Source organism: Zerene cesonia, chromosome 3 (genome assembly GCF_012273895.1).
Source record: "Zerene cesonia ecotype Mississippi chromosome 3, Zerene_cesonia_1.1, whole genome shotgun sequence".
Taxonomy (NCBI): domain Eukaryota; kingdom Metazoa; phylum Arthropoda; class Insecta; order Lepidoptera; family Pieridae; genus Zerene; species Zerene cesonia.
Genome location: NC_052104.1, coordinates 2,228,155 through 2,245,414, shown reverse-complemented (window position 1 = coordinate 2,245,414; position 17,260 = coordinate 2,228,155). Strand labels below are relative to the sequence as shown.

At 31.8% G+C, this 17,260-nt stretch overlaps 1 non-coding gene across 1 annotated transcript; it reads right to left on the bottom strand.

Moving 5' to 3' along the window:
- Positions 1 to 8,745: 8,745 nt before the first annotated feature.
- Positions 8,746 to 8,945, bottom strand: LOC119839521. The gene has a single exon (XR_005288258.1). It is a non-coding gene; the product is annotated as a small nucleolar RNA U3 (small nucleolar RNA).
- Between the last annotated feature and the right edge of the window lie 8,315 nt (positions 8,946 to 17,260).

Sequence of the window (17,260 nt, the reverse complement as noted above, 5' to 3'; positions counted from 1 at the left end):
TCATCAGATTAATTTCCAGAGTTCCGTACCCAAAGAGTATGAAATAAAATATGAACATATATTTTAATTGTATTTTATCCCATGAAAAAATCGTAGCTATTAACTGTTTTTTTTTTATGCTACGGCTATTAATGAAATTATATATTTCCAGACACAAACTACGGGTAATAAGAAGTTATAATACAGTGCTTGGCAGTAATAGGTATTTAATTTGTTTGTTGACGTTGCACTGAAAGGTTGTTTCTAGCAGTGGAAAGGGGGAGACAGCAGTCATTTATGTTCAAATTCTTGTTAATAATACTTAAATTCTTTTATGTCCAAATCCCCTTGCTTATCCTATACTTCAACAAAGAATCGTTCTGTATTCTATCACACTGTGCACTTTATCCCGTGTCCCCTTGTGGAGTATGGGGCACGTGCACTATGCATCAGTTTCTCTGATCACAGAAGGCTGATCACCTGCTGGCGGTAGAGTTGTTTCTGTTTACCGAAAGACAGGTGATTAGCTTTCAGTATTTTCCCAAAGCGAGATATTTTTTGTATGCCGCCACCGGGAATCGAAACCCGGGACCCCTTTATTTCGTAAACGAACCACTATACCAATGATTCGTCCATATCGATTAAAAAATATTTTATTCCTATTTACACTATAATTACTTAAAATCCTTTATCCCTACATTCAGCACAAGAATAGACTTAGAGGATTCAGATTTTATACATTTATTTTTTATTGTAAAATTATGCTAAATAATTCACTATTATATATAATATCACTTATTACACCTACTGTTACTCGTTATCATACCCCCTATAAAAAACATTGAAACGGATTTATAACCCGATCAATTGTGCGTGAGTATTCCATCCTCATTAAATTGAAGGCGAAATCTCGTGACATACTCGTTTACGTATCGGGACACAGCAGCGCGAACGTGTATAGAAGATATTGATTTATCATTGCATAATTTCATCACATTAAGATTAACACGAACAAATGTATTAAATTGAGCGGATCGCTCTCGTGACCAATTATACAGGAGCGAATGATAATCGCATTAGCGTAAGACAAATGGAATTAATTGTAAACACCTGTTTTTCGACACATACATGTAAAAACTTGCTAATTACACACATGCACAATGATCTAACATTGACAGACGTAGGACTGTAAATTACTCTGTAACTGTGTTTCTATAATTCAATTTTTGATTTGATGGACCTGTGTTAGTTTTATGAGGATGGTTTTTTCAGAACAATGTAAAAAGGATCTTTAGAGATAAATTTTATTAAAATTGATGAAAATTCTTTCGATTTTACGAAAGCGATGTGCAATTATTGATTATTAAGGTCAATTTTAAAAGCATGACTTTTTAGGCAAGTAACTGTAAGTTTAGTAACAGTAGGTAACATTAATAAAATCGTATCTTTACAAATCGTTCTTTTAATCTTCAGATTTAAATGTATCATCATAGTTAAATTGAAGAAACAAATATCATTGTAAATAACGATAAAGAAATCAGAATCGACGTCTGGAAAGTTTTTAACAACTTATATAATTTATAAGTAAGTTTTTGCAATTGAAAAGTGATGATAGAATTACTATTAATTTCAATTAAAATAACACACAGTAATATACAAACATAACAATAGTTAAAGAACAATCTACAGTTCAAACTGTAATTTTTGAATGATTTCTTTGTATTTTCATACATTTTTTTAACACCTCAGAATCTTTGCTTCAGTTTTGTAGAATTAAAGTTGTTTGGAAACAATGCTATGATCACAAGGAACTTGTTTGAATTTTATACGATTCTTATACTGCGGAACGGGCATTTACATTATTAGATATGGTGTGCTGTTAAATTTTCTTGATAGGAATTACAAAGTGCTAATTAATGAAATTTGTCTTATTTGCTTCTATACCACTGGACTATTATTACGTTAATCGTATTATAATATGTGGAATTAGGTTTTTATCTTTTACGTAAACATCTATAGATAATAATTAAACGGCTACCTTGCAGTATGCAAATACTTTCATGTGTTACATCATCGGTTATAAAACTGCTGTACAAAATGTGCATTAACTGGAACTCTATGAGTTTTTGAAATAACTTAACACATTTTTGTATTAAATTTTAGATTTTTTCATGTTAAATATTCAATATATGACTAGGATTCATTATTCTAGTCGTTTATTATTTTACAATCATTATATTAGGTGTACTCTCGTGTTCTTGTGTACATAAACTACATTAAAAGTACTTTTAATGCTATCCGACATGACAATGCAAAATTACGATACAAAATTCACATCTTTCGAATAATAACTTTCCAATGGGAAGGAAAAAGTAACCTATGTCAGTCTCTAGCCTATCTTCACAACAAACCTCATCGATCGTTCCGTAGTCGATGTAAAATAACGACAAACAAACAAATTAACAAACACACGCAATTCCACATTTTGAAGCGAGTATTAAAGGATGTATTGAATACGTCTAGCAAATAGGTTAACGTTACTTGCGAAATTATTGGTAGATTTTATTCCTTCTCAAGAATTTATATTATCTATACACACATATTATACTTAGTATAAACATAAATGTAACATATACACATTATTTCCCATTTATAACACAATATTACATAATTTAAACGCCATTACACATACGGTAGAAGCAATTTTCTAAGCTTGCCTACGACTTGTCGTAAACCGTTATATGTACCGCAAAATGCATGACGTAAATAGGTTATATATAGTGGTTTATAATCTCGTTGCAGCTAATGGATTTACAACTGAATAGAAAAATGTCACGTTTATTATGTTGTTATATTATATAAGTAACAGCGCATGAAGTAAGTTATAGAATAAAACGTAAATCTTCTTAATATATAAGACGCAAAGGTGATTGACTGATGCATAAACGTACAGCCCAAACTACTGAACCAATTTAGCAGAAATTTGACATGCCGATAGCCACTATGATTTAGGCATCCGCTATAAAGGGATTTTGCTAAATTTTACCTTCGAGGGGATAAAATGGAGGATTAGAGTTGGTACCATGAAATTTTATTTTGACCACGTGGAAGCAGCGATTAGCAGCTAGTCTGGGATATATAAGCTTCCCTTGTAAATAATGTTTTATCTGTACTAACAATATAAAGTCGAAGATTTTGTTTGTTTTATTCGTCAAAAATTCAGTTACATATGTAGGTGCGTGGTCCATGTGTGATATAGGTACCACGGGCGAATTTGCCTCGTCAATAATTTGTTTCCATCGTATATGAACATCATAGCTTTTTTGCAATATCGTTTCATGTAAAAAAATGTTGATTAATGATAAATTGAACATGAATTTCTTCATGACAGATCATGTTTGCAAGTTTGTCTCAGAATTCTTGTTTTTTAATCACAAGTCATAAATAATAATGATACATTATCCGCTATCCATATTAACGAATTGATTTCTTCAGTTAACACTGTCTTAGTTTATTTAGAACGACGAATGTGTAGATTCCAGGCTTATAAAGAATAATCTTTTAAATAGGTACCTACATGACGTGTTTGTTTATATGTGTCTAAAAATTTAAACATTTTTTTTTTAGTATGAGGGTAGTCAGGGGGTGGTTTAAGTGGTTGAATTCACCGCCCAATTATTGACAACCCTAATTTGATTATGCATGCGAAAATTATTTCCGAACTAGCTGTGCCCCGCGGTTTCACCCGCGTAAGTCCGTATCCCGTAGGAATATCGGAATAAAAAGTTGCCTATATGTTATTCCAGTTATCCAGCTGTCTACGTACCAAATTTCATTGCAATTGGTTCAGTAGTTTTTACGTGAAAGAGTAACAAACATCCATACATCCATACAAACTTTCGCATTTATAATATTAATAGGATAGCGTTCTACACTTGTAGGTTTGCGTTTTCGTGAGATTCTAAAAACCGGCACAATATTTTGTTATTATTTGTACAAAATATGCACGTTTAGGTACCTATTTATATTTAATTGCATATAAAATACGATATCAATGTTCCTTACCATAAATACTAGATATTAATAATAGTTTAATAACAAATATCGATGTAAATATTACAAAATAATATTTACTTGAAGATATCACAAAGGTCTTTAGAAATAGGTTGTGAACACAAGTTGACAAAGAATATTGTTTAATAATAAATTCATATGTAAATAGACGTTGTTTATAAAATAATGAATCTCACTTTTAAATATATACAAATATTAATATATAGGGGTCAATTATTGATTAATGAACATTGAATTAATCTATTTAAAAATAGAATAGAAGATAGGAGTAGGAAAAGTATAGCAGGTACAAATATATTATGCATTTATTCATTATGTATAAACCTTTGTTAAAATATGTGGGCATTAAATTGAAATAATTTTTTTTCTAACATTGAAGCAAATAAAAAAAAACTTTTTTCTATCGCGAGATACAGTATTTTATTGCTTGTATACACCATTTATACAACAATAAAAGTATGCAGCTAATAAATATAAAATACATACCCAATATTTCAAAAGATAACACATTAATTGTAAACGATATTCCGATGCGTCTGCGCAAAAATTTCATGACGAGAAAAATTATATTGCTAAATTACGAAATATATGTTAATAAGATATGTAAATATATCAAAATGTATGATAGTGGAAGTGTATCTAATCTAAAAAAAATGATTTTACTTCTGGACCATACGCGATCCTATGGCTCTAATTTATTATGCATACTAAATATGAGATCCTATATATATATATTTAGTATGCATAATATATTTTATGGTTAATGTCATCTGTGATGAAAATACTTAGAAATGTCACTTACCCTTACAATATTTAAATAAAACGCGGATCGTCAGGAATGTCCGTTATTTAAGACTTAAAGCGTTGATAGAATTTATTATTTAGTTATAAATAGATTTAAGTATTAATATATATTAACATTTACTTCATACTTCTTTTTCCCAAGCACAAAAAATAAAAAAAACTCAACAAAAAGTCATGAAAAAACTTACGATACCCAAAAGCCGCGTAAACGAATAACTCAACACTAGCGAAACTCACCTCAATGGTATCCCATTATCCCAAACATCAGAACCGGTAAACAAAAACAACCATAACAAACGTCACTCAATACTATATTACCGCGTTTTGGTCTCGCAAAACCGGCAAGTCTTAGAGTTGCGCTCTAACTGCAAGCCGCAGCGAGTCTCGCCTCCACAACAGAAGCACCACAATCCGTGTGACGTCACAAAAAGAAAGGTTATAGACGTTAACCAATTGGAGAAAGTGTTGAAAGTGCAAGTTCAAAATTTTCGGAATCGGGCCGTGCAGCGGCCGACATCTCGCTTTTGGGACGCTCCGAAATGCATTAGACGTGGTTTATTTAGCGAACCGAACGAAGATTTTGACCTTAATTTTTTACCGAATACGAAATACGTTTATAGATTAATATATAACGCCACTATTGTTCAATCTAATTACGAAATAAGCAGGTGGTTCTTAATACGACAGCACTTTTCGTTTTCTACCTCAGATCTTTCGACTGGGTGAACAGATTTTGATGATTTTATTTTTATTTGAAAGCTGATACCTTTCGTGGTCCCGTTTAGATTTGGCCTAATTCTGAAAAGTTGAGACGGTTTTGTTTTTTATCAAAAATTGATATTAAATATTTCATTAGATATACTTTTGAATTTTTATTCGTTACGTAAAGATTTATCTCATTTTTTGATGCAACAGATGACTTAACGTGATTAACATAGGCATACAAATTGAGTACTTAATATGCAACATTGTTACAGTAGTTAAATTCTATTAAAAAAACTCGCATGAATACAGAGCATATCTTTTTGTTATAAATGCATGAATTAAGCCAATTACAATACATTATGCATATTGCTAACAATGGAAAAGCTTGTAAAGATATCATCCTCTTATTTATATAATCTGGCGCTTAATCGCTGGTGATTTTATAAGGCTTCAGAATACACCCTTCGTTTATTAACAACAAACAACAAACCTTACACAGTCAGGAAATATATCACGTGAAAAAGTATCGCATGCGAAATATTTACACACACTAAATCATTGAAACGGTTAACGTTGTGCTTATGAATATTTTTTCTAGTCATTTCTTTGTAGCCGATGTGACGTAATATTCACTTCCTAAACTCCGAAATAGTAGTCTAGTTTCGTAATTTATCTTATCTAACAGAGCGGAAATTCAGGTATTTTGTATGTAAACCGTAAACGAGTGTGTTAATTTTGAATGAGTAATTCATTCCGTGCGTTTGAGGTGTAATGTCACATTTTGTTGTATGTTATGGTTTTTTTGTTGTTTTAAATATTTATGTATATATTTAATTGCAAGCAAAACTTTAACGAGAGTAATGGAACTTAACTGGCAAATAAATCCTTATTGAACTACATGAGTTAGATTGCTTTGTAATAACATTCCTTAAATATTAATTTTGATATTTATGATATTAGATATCCTACTATATATCCTTCTAATATTATAAATGTGTAAGTTTGTATTGATGTGTGTGTGTTTGTTGCTCTTTTACGCAAAAACTACTGAACCGATTGCAATGAAATTTAGTAGGTAGATAGCTGGACAACTGGAATAACATATAGGCAACTTTTTATCCCGATATTCCTACGGGATACGGGGACTTACGCGGGTGAAACCGCGGGGCGCAGCTAGTTCATAATTACGCACGTTAAAGTAATGAAATACTTTCATCATATTTATATTATTTTAATATTTGAACATTATGAATAAAGATAAAAATTATACCGAAATTATTTATAAGAATGATTAAATGAAACAACTTACTAATAAAATACTAAGTGCGTGTTTTTATCATAATTAGATAAAATCATTAACGCGGAAGGTATGTGACATTAGGCATCGTTGGACAAATTTAACTGAGGGTGTCTAGTTTAAGCGAGTTCCACTGCTGCTATAAATATTTATATAATATATATAATATTTTTGAAATAGCTTTATGGATATTTAATTGGTGTTCTTTGAATATTTAGGAAATTTAATATTCTTCGACCGTGTAAGAACCTACGTTATTTCTATTTCAAGGTTTGTTAATTTTTTCTTCAGTCTAATTAGTATGAAAACGTAACAATACTTTATATTATTTAATGCATAGTTTTTTAATATTTTGATTATCTTAACCTTACTACTTTACTAAACTTTGAACGGATTGGACCTGTTTGGCTGATATTATAAAACGTTTTTGTTAAGAAACAAGGAGTATGATGTGGAGAGAAAAGGTATCACGGGTGAAGTAGGGGCGGCCCGCTAGTTTTCTATAAAGTTTAACGTCGTAACGGTATATATTTCTAGCATGAGTTTCAAATTTCACAACAGTCTAATGAACTGTGTTTGTCTTTCAGATTTCGGAGAAACAATAAGCTTAACAGAATTTACAATTAGTGGCGATATGTTGTGTTCATTGCTTTGTAATTTCTTTATCAAATATTCGAAGACCTTATATCATATTTGTTCGCGTCGAAAACGAGGGGCATTTGAAATTATGCGTTAATGTATATATGTATAACTATTATATTGTGTTTGTGCCATCAAACGCTAATAAGTCGTTTAAGTGATGCTTTTCAACAACAACAAAAAGAGGTGCTTCTCAATTGGACAGTACAGTTTTTGTGTTTACCTCAGAACTGTCAACCGGGTGAAGCGATTTCGACGATTCTTTTTTTACTCGAAGCTGGTGCCCTGTGGTTCCTTTTAAATTTGGTCTAGTTCTGCCTATTTGAAGTCGGTTTAGTTTTTACTAAAAATAATTCTTGTCGGATATCTCGTCTATCTCGAGAATCAGGGGTTATGACGATAATGCGAAGTGAATTGATAAATTAATGGAATATTTGCTCTCTTCGCTTGTCTTTTCAATGTTTGGTAAAAATTGGATATTGTAATATTCGAGTTGGGGGGACGTCGATTGGACTGTCTCCAGGATAAAATGGTTCACGCGTGAGCGTAGAACCGAGAGGTCCTGGGTTCGATTCTCGGTGGGGACATAGTCATAAATTGTAGAACTTTCGATTTATGAACCAGTTTCCTTTACCGTTTTGATCAGATAATTTTCAATCTATTTATTTCTTGCACGCTTGCCTGTGTCGAACCCTCGAACATTTCGATTGAAGACTGGCATAAAAACCGTTGCTCTAAAAATATATGCAGGTAAATTCTGCACATATCGTGACTAACATGTGGATATACAGTACAGTTTCTTAAACTCTTTTACAGTTATTCGTGATAATCGTATTGAGGTTTATGCGGGAAATATGTTTAAAACCGTTTATTCGCTGATAACTTGCCGTTATTTCTACATGAATGAAGTTGAACTTAATTATTGGTTTTTATTGAAGTAGCTGACTCACAAATGTTTTGTTGTGTTAAAACGTTATTTATAAATGTAAGATCATAAATGTATTGCTTTGTCATACTCATAATATGATAAAAAATCTGTACTTTTATATCGATATGATGCGTATTGAATAATTTAATAAGATCTACTGGGTTTAATAAACACATCTTAATCTTAACGTTTGTCTGTTGTATGTTTTCAATAATTTTGACCAGTTATTACAAAGCATATATGATTCTATTTGGTACTAGACATTGATACAACATACATGTCCAAGTATATTATAATTTATTATAATAATAGATAAAAAGCCACTCAGACAGCGACAGTACCCCACGCCCACTGCAAGCAGAGGGTGAACGATCATCGAGGGCTGGTGACACCGTCACCGCCCACCTCACGCTCAGGGTACCACGCCACGTCTCATCCTCATGGCTGGTCTGATCCTACGTAATGTAAGCGTTCTCGTGAAGAGCTTACTATAGAAATGATCCTATGAAGTAAGGTCTTGTCTGTCGGAGCTTTGGTCAAAACTATTGAGTGTTTGTAAATAAAATTCATAAGCGCGATGTAGCAATACCCATACTCACCTAGCGCCATCTAGTGATTGTTTTGGTACTTTATATACACATGATGATAACATGTGACATACTTCAATTCATGCTCTATAAATAACTACAGCTCTATATTTATATGATTTGTACCAAATGTTTAAGAATTTCTGGTTCAAGATACTCTAAAATAAATATAGGCCAAGTGCGAGTCGTGTACGTCGTCGTCGTACGTCGTGACGTCATATCGTAAGAACATCGTATCTTGCCAAATGTTTGTTTACTAAAATTCTATAAGAGAATAACTCCTATATTTGTCTATCATTGACATTATATTTCAGTAATGGTCCAAATATAACATAATTATAAAAAAATAACGTATAAGTGGATTGTGATGAAAATATAACGATTACTATTTATCAATTATTGTAGAGTTTCTTGTAAATTTATGTAGACTCTATGTATTATATATAGTAATGTATAGAGTTTTCATAAAAAAAAACTCTACAATAATAAATAAATAGTATCGTTATGAGCCTACATAAATTTAATCAATATCAATTTCCTTTAACATTTAATATATCACATTAAATATCCACTCATGGATACATTTTATTCCATTTTCAAATGGACTCGGAAATCATAGTAACTACTAAATTGTAGAGCAAACAACGCAAGGAAATAGAGTTGAATAATTTGAAAATACGAGTACACGGCACAATATTTTCTAACGAGTTTATTCTTCTAAGTAAATTCTAACCTCAATTGCGTACGGCTTCAGGTTTAACCCGTTTTCAGAGTTATTTTAATTATTTCTACATAGTTTTGTATGCTTATATTGAAGAAAATATTCGTTCTGTTTTACAATACAATTAATACAATAATAATTATACAATTGTAATACAATAGTTGTAATATAATTGTTAATACAATTGTATTAAGTTTATAAATAAAATATACCTTAATATATTATTTTGTTTTAAACATAAAAAAAATTCAAAATTTTAAATTAAAGGATTAATTATGTTAATAATATATCAGAATACCAAAATAACAATACCTGATACTACTTCAAACAAATATTTGATTAAAAAATTTAAAATATCAATATGACATATGTTAACTTGATAGATAGTCCGATCAAATTAGATCAAAAATTAAGTTCACAATTTCCCATCCTGCTGAATATTTCTATAATAATTCAAAACATTAAAAATCTAATATATAAAATTCTCGTGTCACAGTTTTCGTTGCCATACTCCTCCGAAACGGCTTGACCGATTTTGATGTAATTTTTTGTGCTTATCCGGTATCTATGAGAATCGGCCAACATCTATTTTTCATACCCTTAAATGATAAGAGTAAGGCAGAACTGCGTTTGCCGGGTGCAGCTAGTAAAATATAAAATTCCCATTCATTCTTCTTTACACTTTTACAGATTTTAACTCGCTTTAAACGCACAGATTTAATTAAAACATTGTACACTTAACGAGGATCGATGACAATACAATAATTCCATCTTAGCATCCTGATTTGAATTGTCAAGATTTATTGAAATACTCTGTTTAAGAGCGAGATAATTTATTTAATCCTACCATTAAAGCGTGATTATCCTCTTTTACCCATAATCATTTAGCGTTTTCTTCGAACGACACATATATAACAGTTCGATACATATATCATATAACTCGAGTATTGGGCACAAAAACAAAACAGACAGCCATTACATGGGATAAACGTGATACAATTTGTACCAGTCACGTGCGTGCTTCAGTACAAATGCCTCCCATCGTTATGGACCCTCGTCTATGAGCCGCTCTTATGATGAAAGAACCGTTATCACGTAAAATAATTCGCCAACTTTTGTATTTGTTTATTAATTGGATAGTACGAATTAGTAAATAAAGGATCATTTGAAATGAGATCAGTTAGATTTTTTATATACCCGCGTAAGTCCGTATCTCGTTGGAATATCGGGATAAAAAGTTGCCTATATGTTATTCCAGTTGTTCCAGCTCTCTACGTACCAAGTTTCACTGCAATCGGTTCAGTAGTTTTTGCGTGAAATAATAACAAACACACACATCCCTACAAACTTTCGCATTTATAATATTAATAGGATAAGATTGGACCATTCAAACCGATACTGTATTAAGAAATATAAGATTATAACAACACATAAATTAAAAATACTAGAACGAAAGTTTCTCGTACCACTGAGCTGTGAACTCAAAAGCGGTGCAGTTAAACGAGGTATTGTTTCAAAGCACTGGGTCAACGGTTTCTACGATTTGAGGTCAACTACTCAACCTTTACTTAACAGTTTCTTGTTCGTTTATCTTCTAGTTTAGTGATAATTGAGATATTTCGAGTTCTGCGTCATCAGTTTTATTATAAAATTTACATTTAGAGAATATAAGTTTTATGAATGCATAGTTCTCATTTCGACTCAATTTTTGGGTATGTTATAACAGAACTTTCGCCTGGGTGAATTGTCTAATTATAATGCATCTCATATATAAGCCTAGTTTTGACTTTTTGGCGCTAAATTTTTTATTTCTTTTTATTCAGCCAATTGAAAATTGAGAAATTTTAGACAATTGTTCGGCGAATGACGCGGGTTCGAATATCGATTGTGATTTATTTCTTTTATACTTTTTTTATACTTTAAAATATTTTAAATTGTGAGGGTTTATTGGATGAAAATAATATTGAGATTTTTTTAAGTCTTCATTTATATGAAAACCGGTTTATAAACAACATTTTCAATCGAAACTTTTCGATTTCAAATCGAAACTTTCCGTTTTAATTTTATTTCGTCGTTATATTTAGACTGCTGCCTAGAAAAGTATTTATTACAAGCATGAAGTCTTTGTTCACAAAGATGGTTATATTCATCTATTAACTTAAAAGTATGATAATTTGGTATTTTGGAACATTACTTTCTCTGGGAACATTATATACTTTCTTGGGTTTTGTTCTTAAACTAAATGTATTGACTATGACATTTCATGAGATAATTAAAAGAATACATTATAAAATTCACAGTCATTTGAAAGTTGCGACAATAGTTTTGAGTTTCGGCCAAGCGTTTCCTTTAAAACTGCCATCCTTAGCAATATCAAAATTATTTAATATATTTAAGTGAAGTCTCGTGTCCCCACGTGTATAGTGGGGTATGACAGATGGTATACATCTGTTTCACCAATAGATTTTCTATAGGAACAAATAGGTGATCAGCCGTCTATGTCCTGCCAAATTTAGATTTATTTTTAAGCGTCCTCACCGGGAATCGAAGCCAGGACACCTTGGTTATAAGCTCACGTGTTAACCTCTAGGCTAATTTAATATAATATTTGGAACTCCCAAAAACAATGCAGTAATTTTTGACTTTTTCAGAGCAATATCAACCCCTACCAAGGTTTAGCCACCTATGACACCACAAAAATTGACTGTCCATTGTTTTTCACAAGTGACGTTTCTCGTAGCATCGTAATTTATACACAATTGCAGCTAATCGCCCATGACGGAACGTGCCCGCGGACACGCGACAGAGATGGGATTGAAATCGAGTTAGTTTCGTGATACTGATCGATCGTGAACAATTGTTAATTGAATACATTTCCGATAATTCGGATCACGGGAAATTTGGTGCGTGAAACAATGCTATAACAGTTTCATATGTGTAAGGGAAAAGTTGTGTTGTAATCAGGGACGTTCAAGGCAAACTATTTGTAACGACAAGACGTTGACAATGACTCTTGTCGGTTCACTATGGTTGCCATGACTTTTCACACTAATTTGTAGAAATAGAATTGTAAATATGTCCATTGCATATCAGTTGTGTTATAAAATTCAGCTGGATTATTAATTTTCAGTTAAGATATAGATGTCACTTTTCAAAAATGGTAAGAATTCGTTAAAACTAATCGACTTGGGATTCGATAGCTAAACGAGTTTTGAGGTTAAAATATCGAATCACTTTGAAACGTGGCGCATTCATAGGGATGGTGCTATGGCTGTGATTTGTTACTGACTACATCAATCAGGGAGTTGTTTAGAATTGCAGTATATTCTAATTACGATCAAATTTATTCAGCATATCCCCCTTTTTCTAATAATATATAAAATAATACATGGTCTATTTTGTTAATAGTAATATAGTAGGCAAACATAACAAAGAGTTTTACAATTACTGATATACAATTAGAATAATAACAATCTAATACCGACATAAGTTATAATTTTATACGCGTGTTTATTGTTTTCTAATACTTAGTATTTATTGTTTAACCTCGATTTTTATTTCGACAGTTATGGAAACGTACGCAATCGTACAATTATAACCATTATTTTAAAGGTTATAGGATATTTCATAATTTAATAATTTGTAACAATGGATGTAAAATTTATTGCGTTTACATAAACTTTGATTTCTGCAATATGCGATGTTATTTATTGGGTTAGTAATTTATAGTTCACGAAATATAGAATTATGTGAACAAAAAAAACAAATTAAACGAATTCCTGATAATAATAAGTTTTTTAAGGTTTAAATTGGAAGCATTACTTCCGATATTTGGAACGTTTTGGCGAAATTGCAATTTCAGATCCCAACTAACTTATTTAATTTAATTTATAAAAAAATCAGCATTTGTTTTTTCATCAAAATTTAATAGAAGAGTACTGTCTCCATAGTTGAAAGCCATTTTTTAATAATGAATGAAAGCGCACTTTCGGTTTTAAACTTATAAACTCGAAGCTACTGTTATAAGAAGTTGCAAGTCATTTCCTATTACGGTGCGACTTATCACACCGTGTCAATCTTTAAGATCATTGTATTGCGTTTTACATCATTAATTGACAAATATTACGCGAGTTTTTATCTGTTTTCTAAGTCAATAAGTTTTCCTCATCGAAGCCAAATAGTTTTAATTCTTTCGTAGAAAAAAGGTCACTGTAGCTGTTAAACTATTCTTAATTTTAAAATGAACACAAATCTCAATAGTTTTGTATCAAATATCACGTCTATCAGATAACCCACGAAGTTTATGAAAAAAAAAAATCAAACTCAATCGAATGGAGAACCTCCTTCTTTTTTGGAACGTTTTTAAAAATGAAGGTATCGGATTGGTTAGATTATTATCAGGAACGTTTCGCGTTTTAATTGAGGGACTCGAGCACGCTTCTATACGAATGTGGCCAGTTCGTACCCGCGTGAAATAATAGCATGCTACTGTGTTTCATATATGAAGCATTTTCTCCTCCTTTCCCAGTCCATCTCGTCCTTCCAGTCGTCAATCCTTTCCTTCTCCCTTTCTCCTTAAAAGCGCATACGCAGCGGTATTACCTCTCCGAATGTTTATGAGCAGTAGTGATCGTTTACCATCAGGCGATCCACCAATCGTCCAGTCCAGTCCAGTTACCCACTAATGAAATAAAAAAAATTACAGAAAAATATATTCCCCTCGCTTGACTGTATGTATGCTTATATAGAGTGAGCTTTATTTTATTTAGATCTTTATATCTATAATCTATGCATAAATCTATCCATGCGAAGCCGATACTTATCGCTAGTTTAGAAAAAATCTAGAAAATATAAATGTGGTTAACATCACCAACAAAAAGGTTTCAGGTTCAATCTAGTATTTATATAGCTCCAAACAATGCACTATAAATTTTTTATCCTACTTACTTATTCATATATGCGTGGCGTAAATGGCAATATTTTTTCCATTAAAGTTCATCGACTTTATACTGTAATATGATAAAAGTATTTTTTTCGTCATCCATTTAACATACGCCTATAAATGAAACTAATATACTTGATATGATGACATACCCCGGATGCTATAAAATGCTTGCGTTTCAAACCATCAACATAGTATATTATCTTAGAATATAAAATTATTAATCACTCTACCTTCATCTTATAAAACCTTTCTTTGTAATTTGCTGAAGTAGTGCTTGCTGCAGAAGCTTGAAGCAGTGGTGGCTCAGTGGTGAGAACCTCGGACTTCAAGATCGATAAGTCGGGGTTCGAGACCGGGCGAACGTGCATGAAATAAATTGATTTTTCAATTTATCTGCACATGTGGATAACATAACCACTGCTTAAAACGGTGAAGGAAAACATCGTGAGGATACCGATGATCATGTCCAAGAATTAAAAAGTTCGACGACATGTAACATCTACCAACCCGCACTTGGCCAGCGTGGTGGATTATGGCCTGAACCCTCATATACGAGGCCTGTGTCCCAGCAGTGGGAACATATATGGGCTGATGATGAAATTTGCTAGCCGAAATTCCTAGCGATATTTGAGATAGCTGCTTCTCCGAAATCATTGATAAAAATATGAATTGCCTCCTTCCTCCTCCTCCCTTAAAACAACGAAATCGACAATTTGCGAAGAAAACCAATGTATAAATAATGATGAAGCGTACTTTAATCTTCTCAAATATTCATCCAAAAGCATATCTTTTAACTTCACCCGAGCTTTCTATTCGTCTAAACATCGATAATATTGTCAAATCATGATTACTGATTCATCGTAATAAGCAGATTTCATCAATAGATGTGTTTTGTAACAGATAATTACAAATTCACTTTCTTTTCTCAGTACATGTTACATTAACATAGGTATTATTAAATATTCAACAGAGGTCTAAAGAAGTTTATGTAAATTGCATACTCTTATACCTTAGAGAATGATATAGGCGAGTTTTTGCACGAAAATAAAACATGGGGTATATATGTATGTAGAACTAGGTATATTACGTGAAATGCATGCGAAAGAAGCCATGAGCGTAAGTGATAAATTAGTTGAAATTTATTTGTCGTTAACTCTGAGAATAAGGCAACGGTAAGAACATGTAATACATTTAATTTCTAAGATGAGCAGGAGAAAAATCGAACTAACATTGACGCATGTCAGCAAAAAAAGCGATATCGTATTGGTCATCGGCTTTTTCACAGTAACTCTTTAGTATGTAAATCGTTAATTATGCACAATCAATTAACCGTGAAAGCATTCGATAGAACGTAACATGCATTTAAATATGATCTGTAGCGAAGAAACATAATAAATAAAAAAATAATAATAATAAACGTTTTGTACGAGTATACATAGATAAATAATGGCCGTTATTGCGTTACTTTATAATCGATAAAGATACTTTACCTTTCGCCACTTTGTAACAAACTTAACTAAATTCATAAACACAGCTGTTAGACCTATTCAAACAGACTTATTTTTATAAACAGTACTTTCTGATTTAATTAAGAATAGGACCGTTTTAGTGCCATTTTTAAAAGTTATAAGCTTACCTAATTAACATCCAAATATAATTCAAACGAATTAATTATATAAGTTACGCAATAATATTCGTATTTGAATTAGATGTAAAAGTCAGACATAATAGAAGAATCCGTTATTTATATGCAAAAAAGATTTCTAAGGATTTCTAGTTGCCTACAGATCATACACCAGATAAATAATATTGATAACAAGATTTTTCGTAGTGAGGATAAAAAAAAATTAATTGTGGGAGTCGAGTGAGCGTCGCCACGAATTTGTGAAATAATAGCATGCTATCTTATTTCGTAAGTGAGTTTCCTTTTTCCCGCCCTTTCTAGTCCATCCCTCCTTTCCTTATCCCTTACCCTTTAAAAACTGGCAAGGCATTAGAGGCACTACCTCTGAAAATTATCATGGGCGGTGGTGATCACTAACCATCAGGCAATCCACCAGTATCATACCAACAATATTTATTATATATAATATAGCCTTCATTTTCTTAATGTCTCCAATACAGGAACTCCGCATTAAGTATAGACATACTCTATCGAAATTGTCAGCGTCATCATCCGCCTCCATTTATATACAGTGTTCAGCAAAAACGTGATCAAAATACGTCACAATATGAGGGTAATTTTTTCGCCCAGAGCCAAATCTTCATTCTATTGGGTCTTGCCGTCGCACCTCATTCCCCGGGTGACCTAATAATGGCATATCCAAGGTCAATATTCAAGACGTATCCCGGAAGCCATATGAATTGATTGTATTGTCAATTGTATTTGGACTGGTACTTTAAAAAAAGTCGTATTATATATTGGAGGTAACAAACACATATACATTCATATATTTACAATATTCATCGAATACAATTATCATCAAGAGATCCACCAGCTCGGTTGCAATAAAACAAAAATGTATACCACGATATTACTTGCGAATTGTTTTGTTGTAATTAAAAAGCAATTTGCTTCATT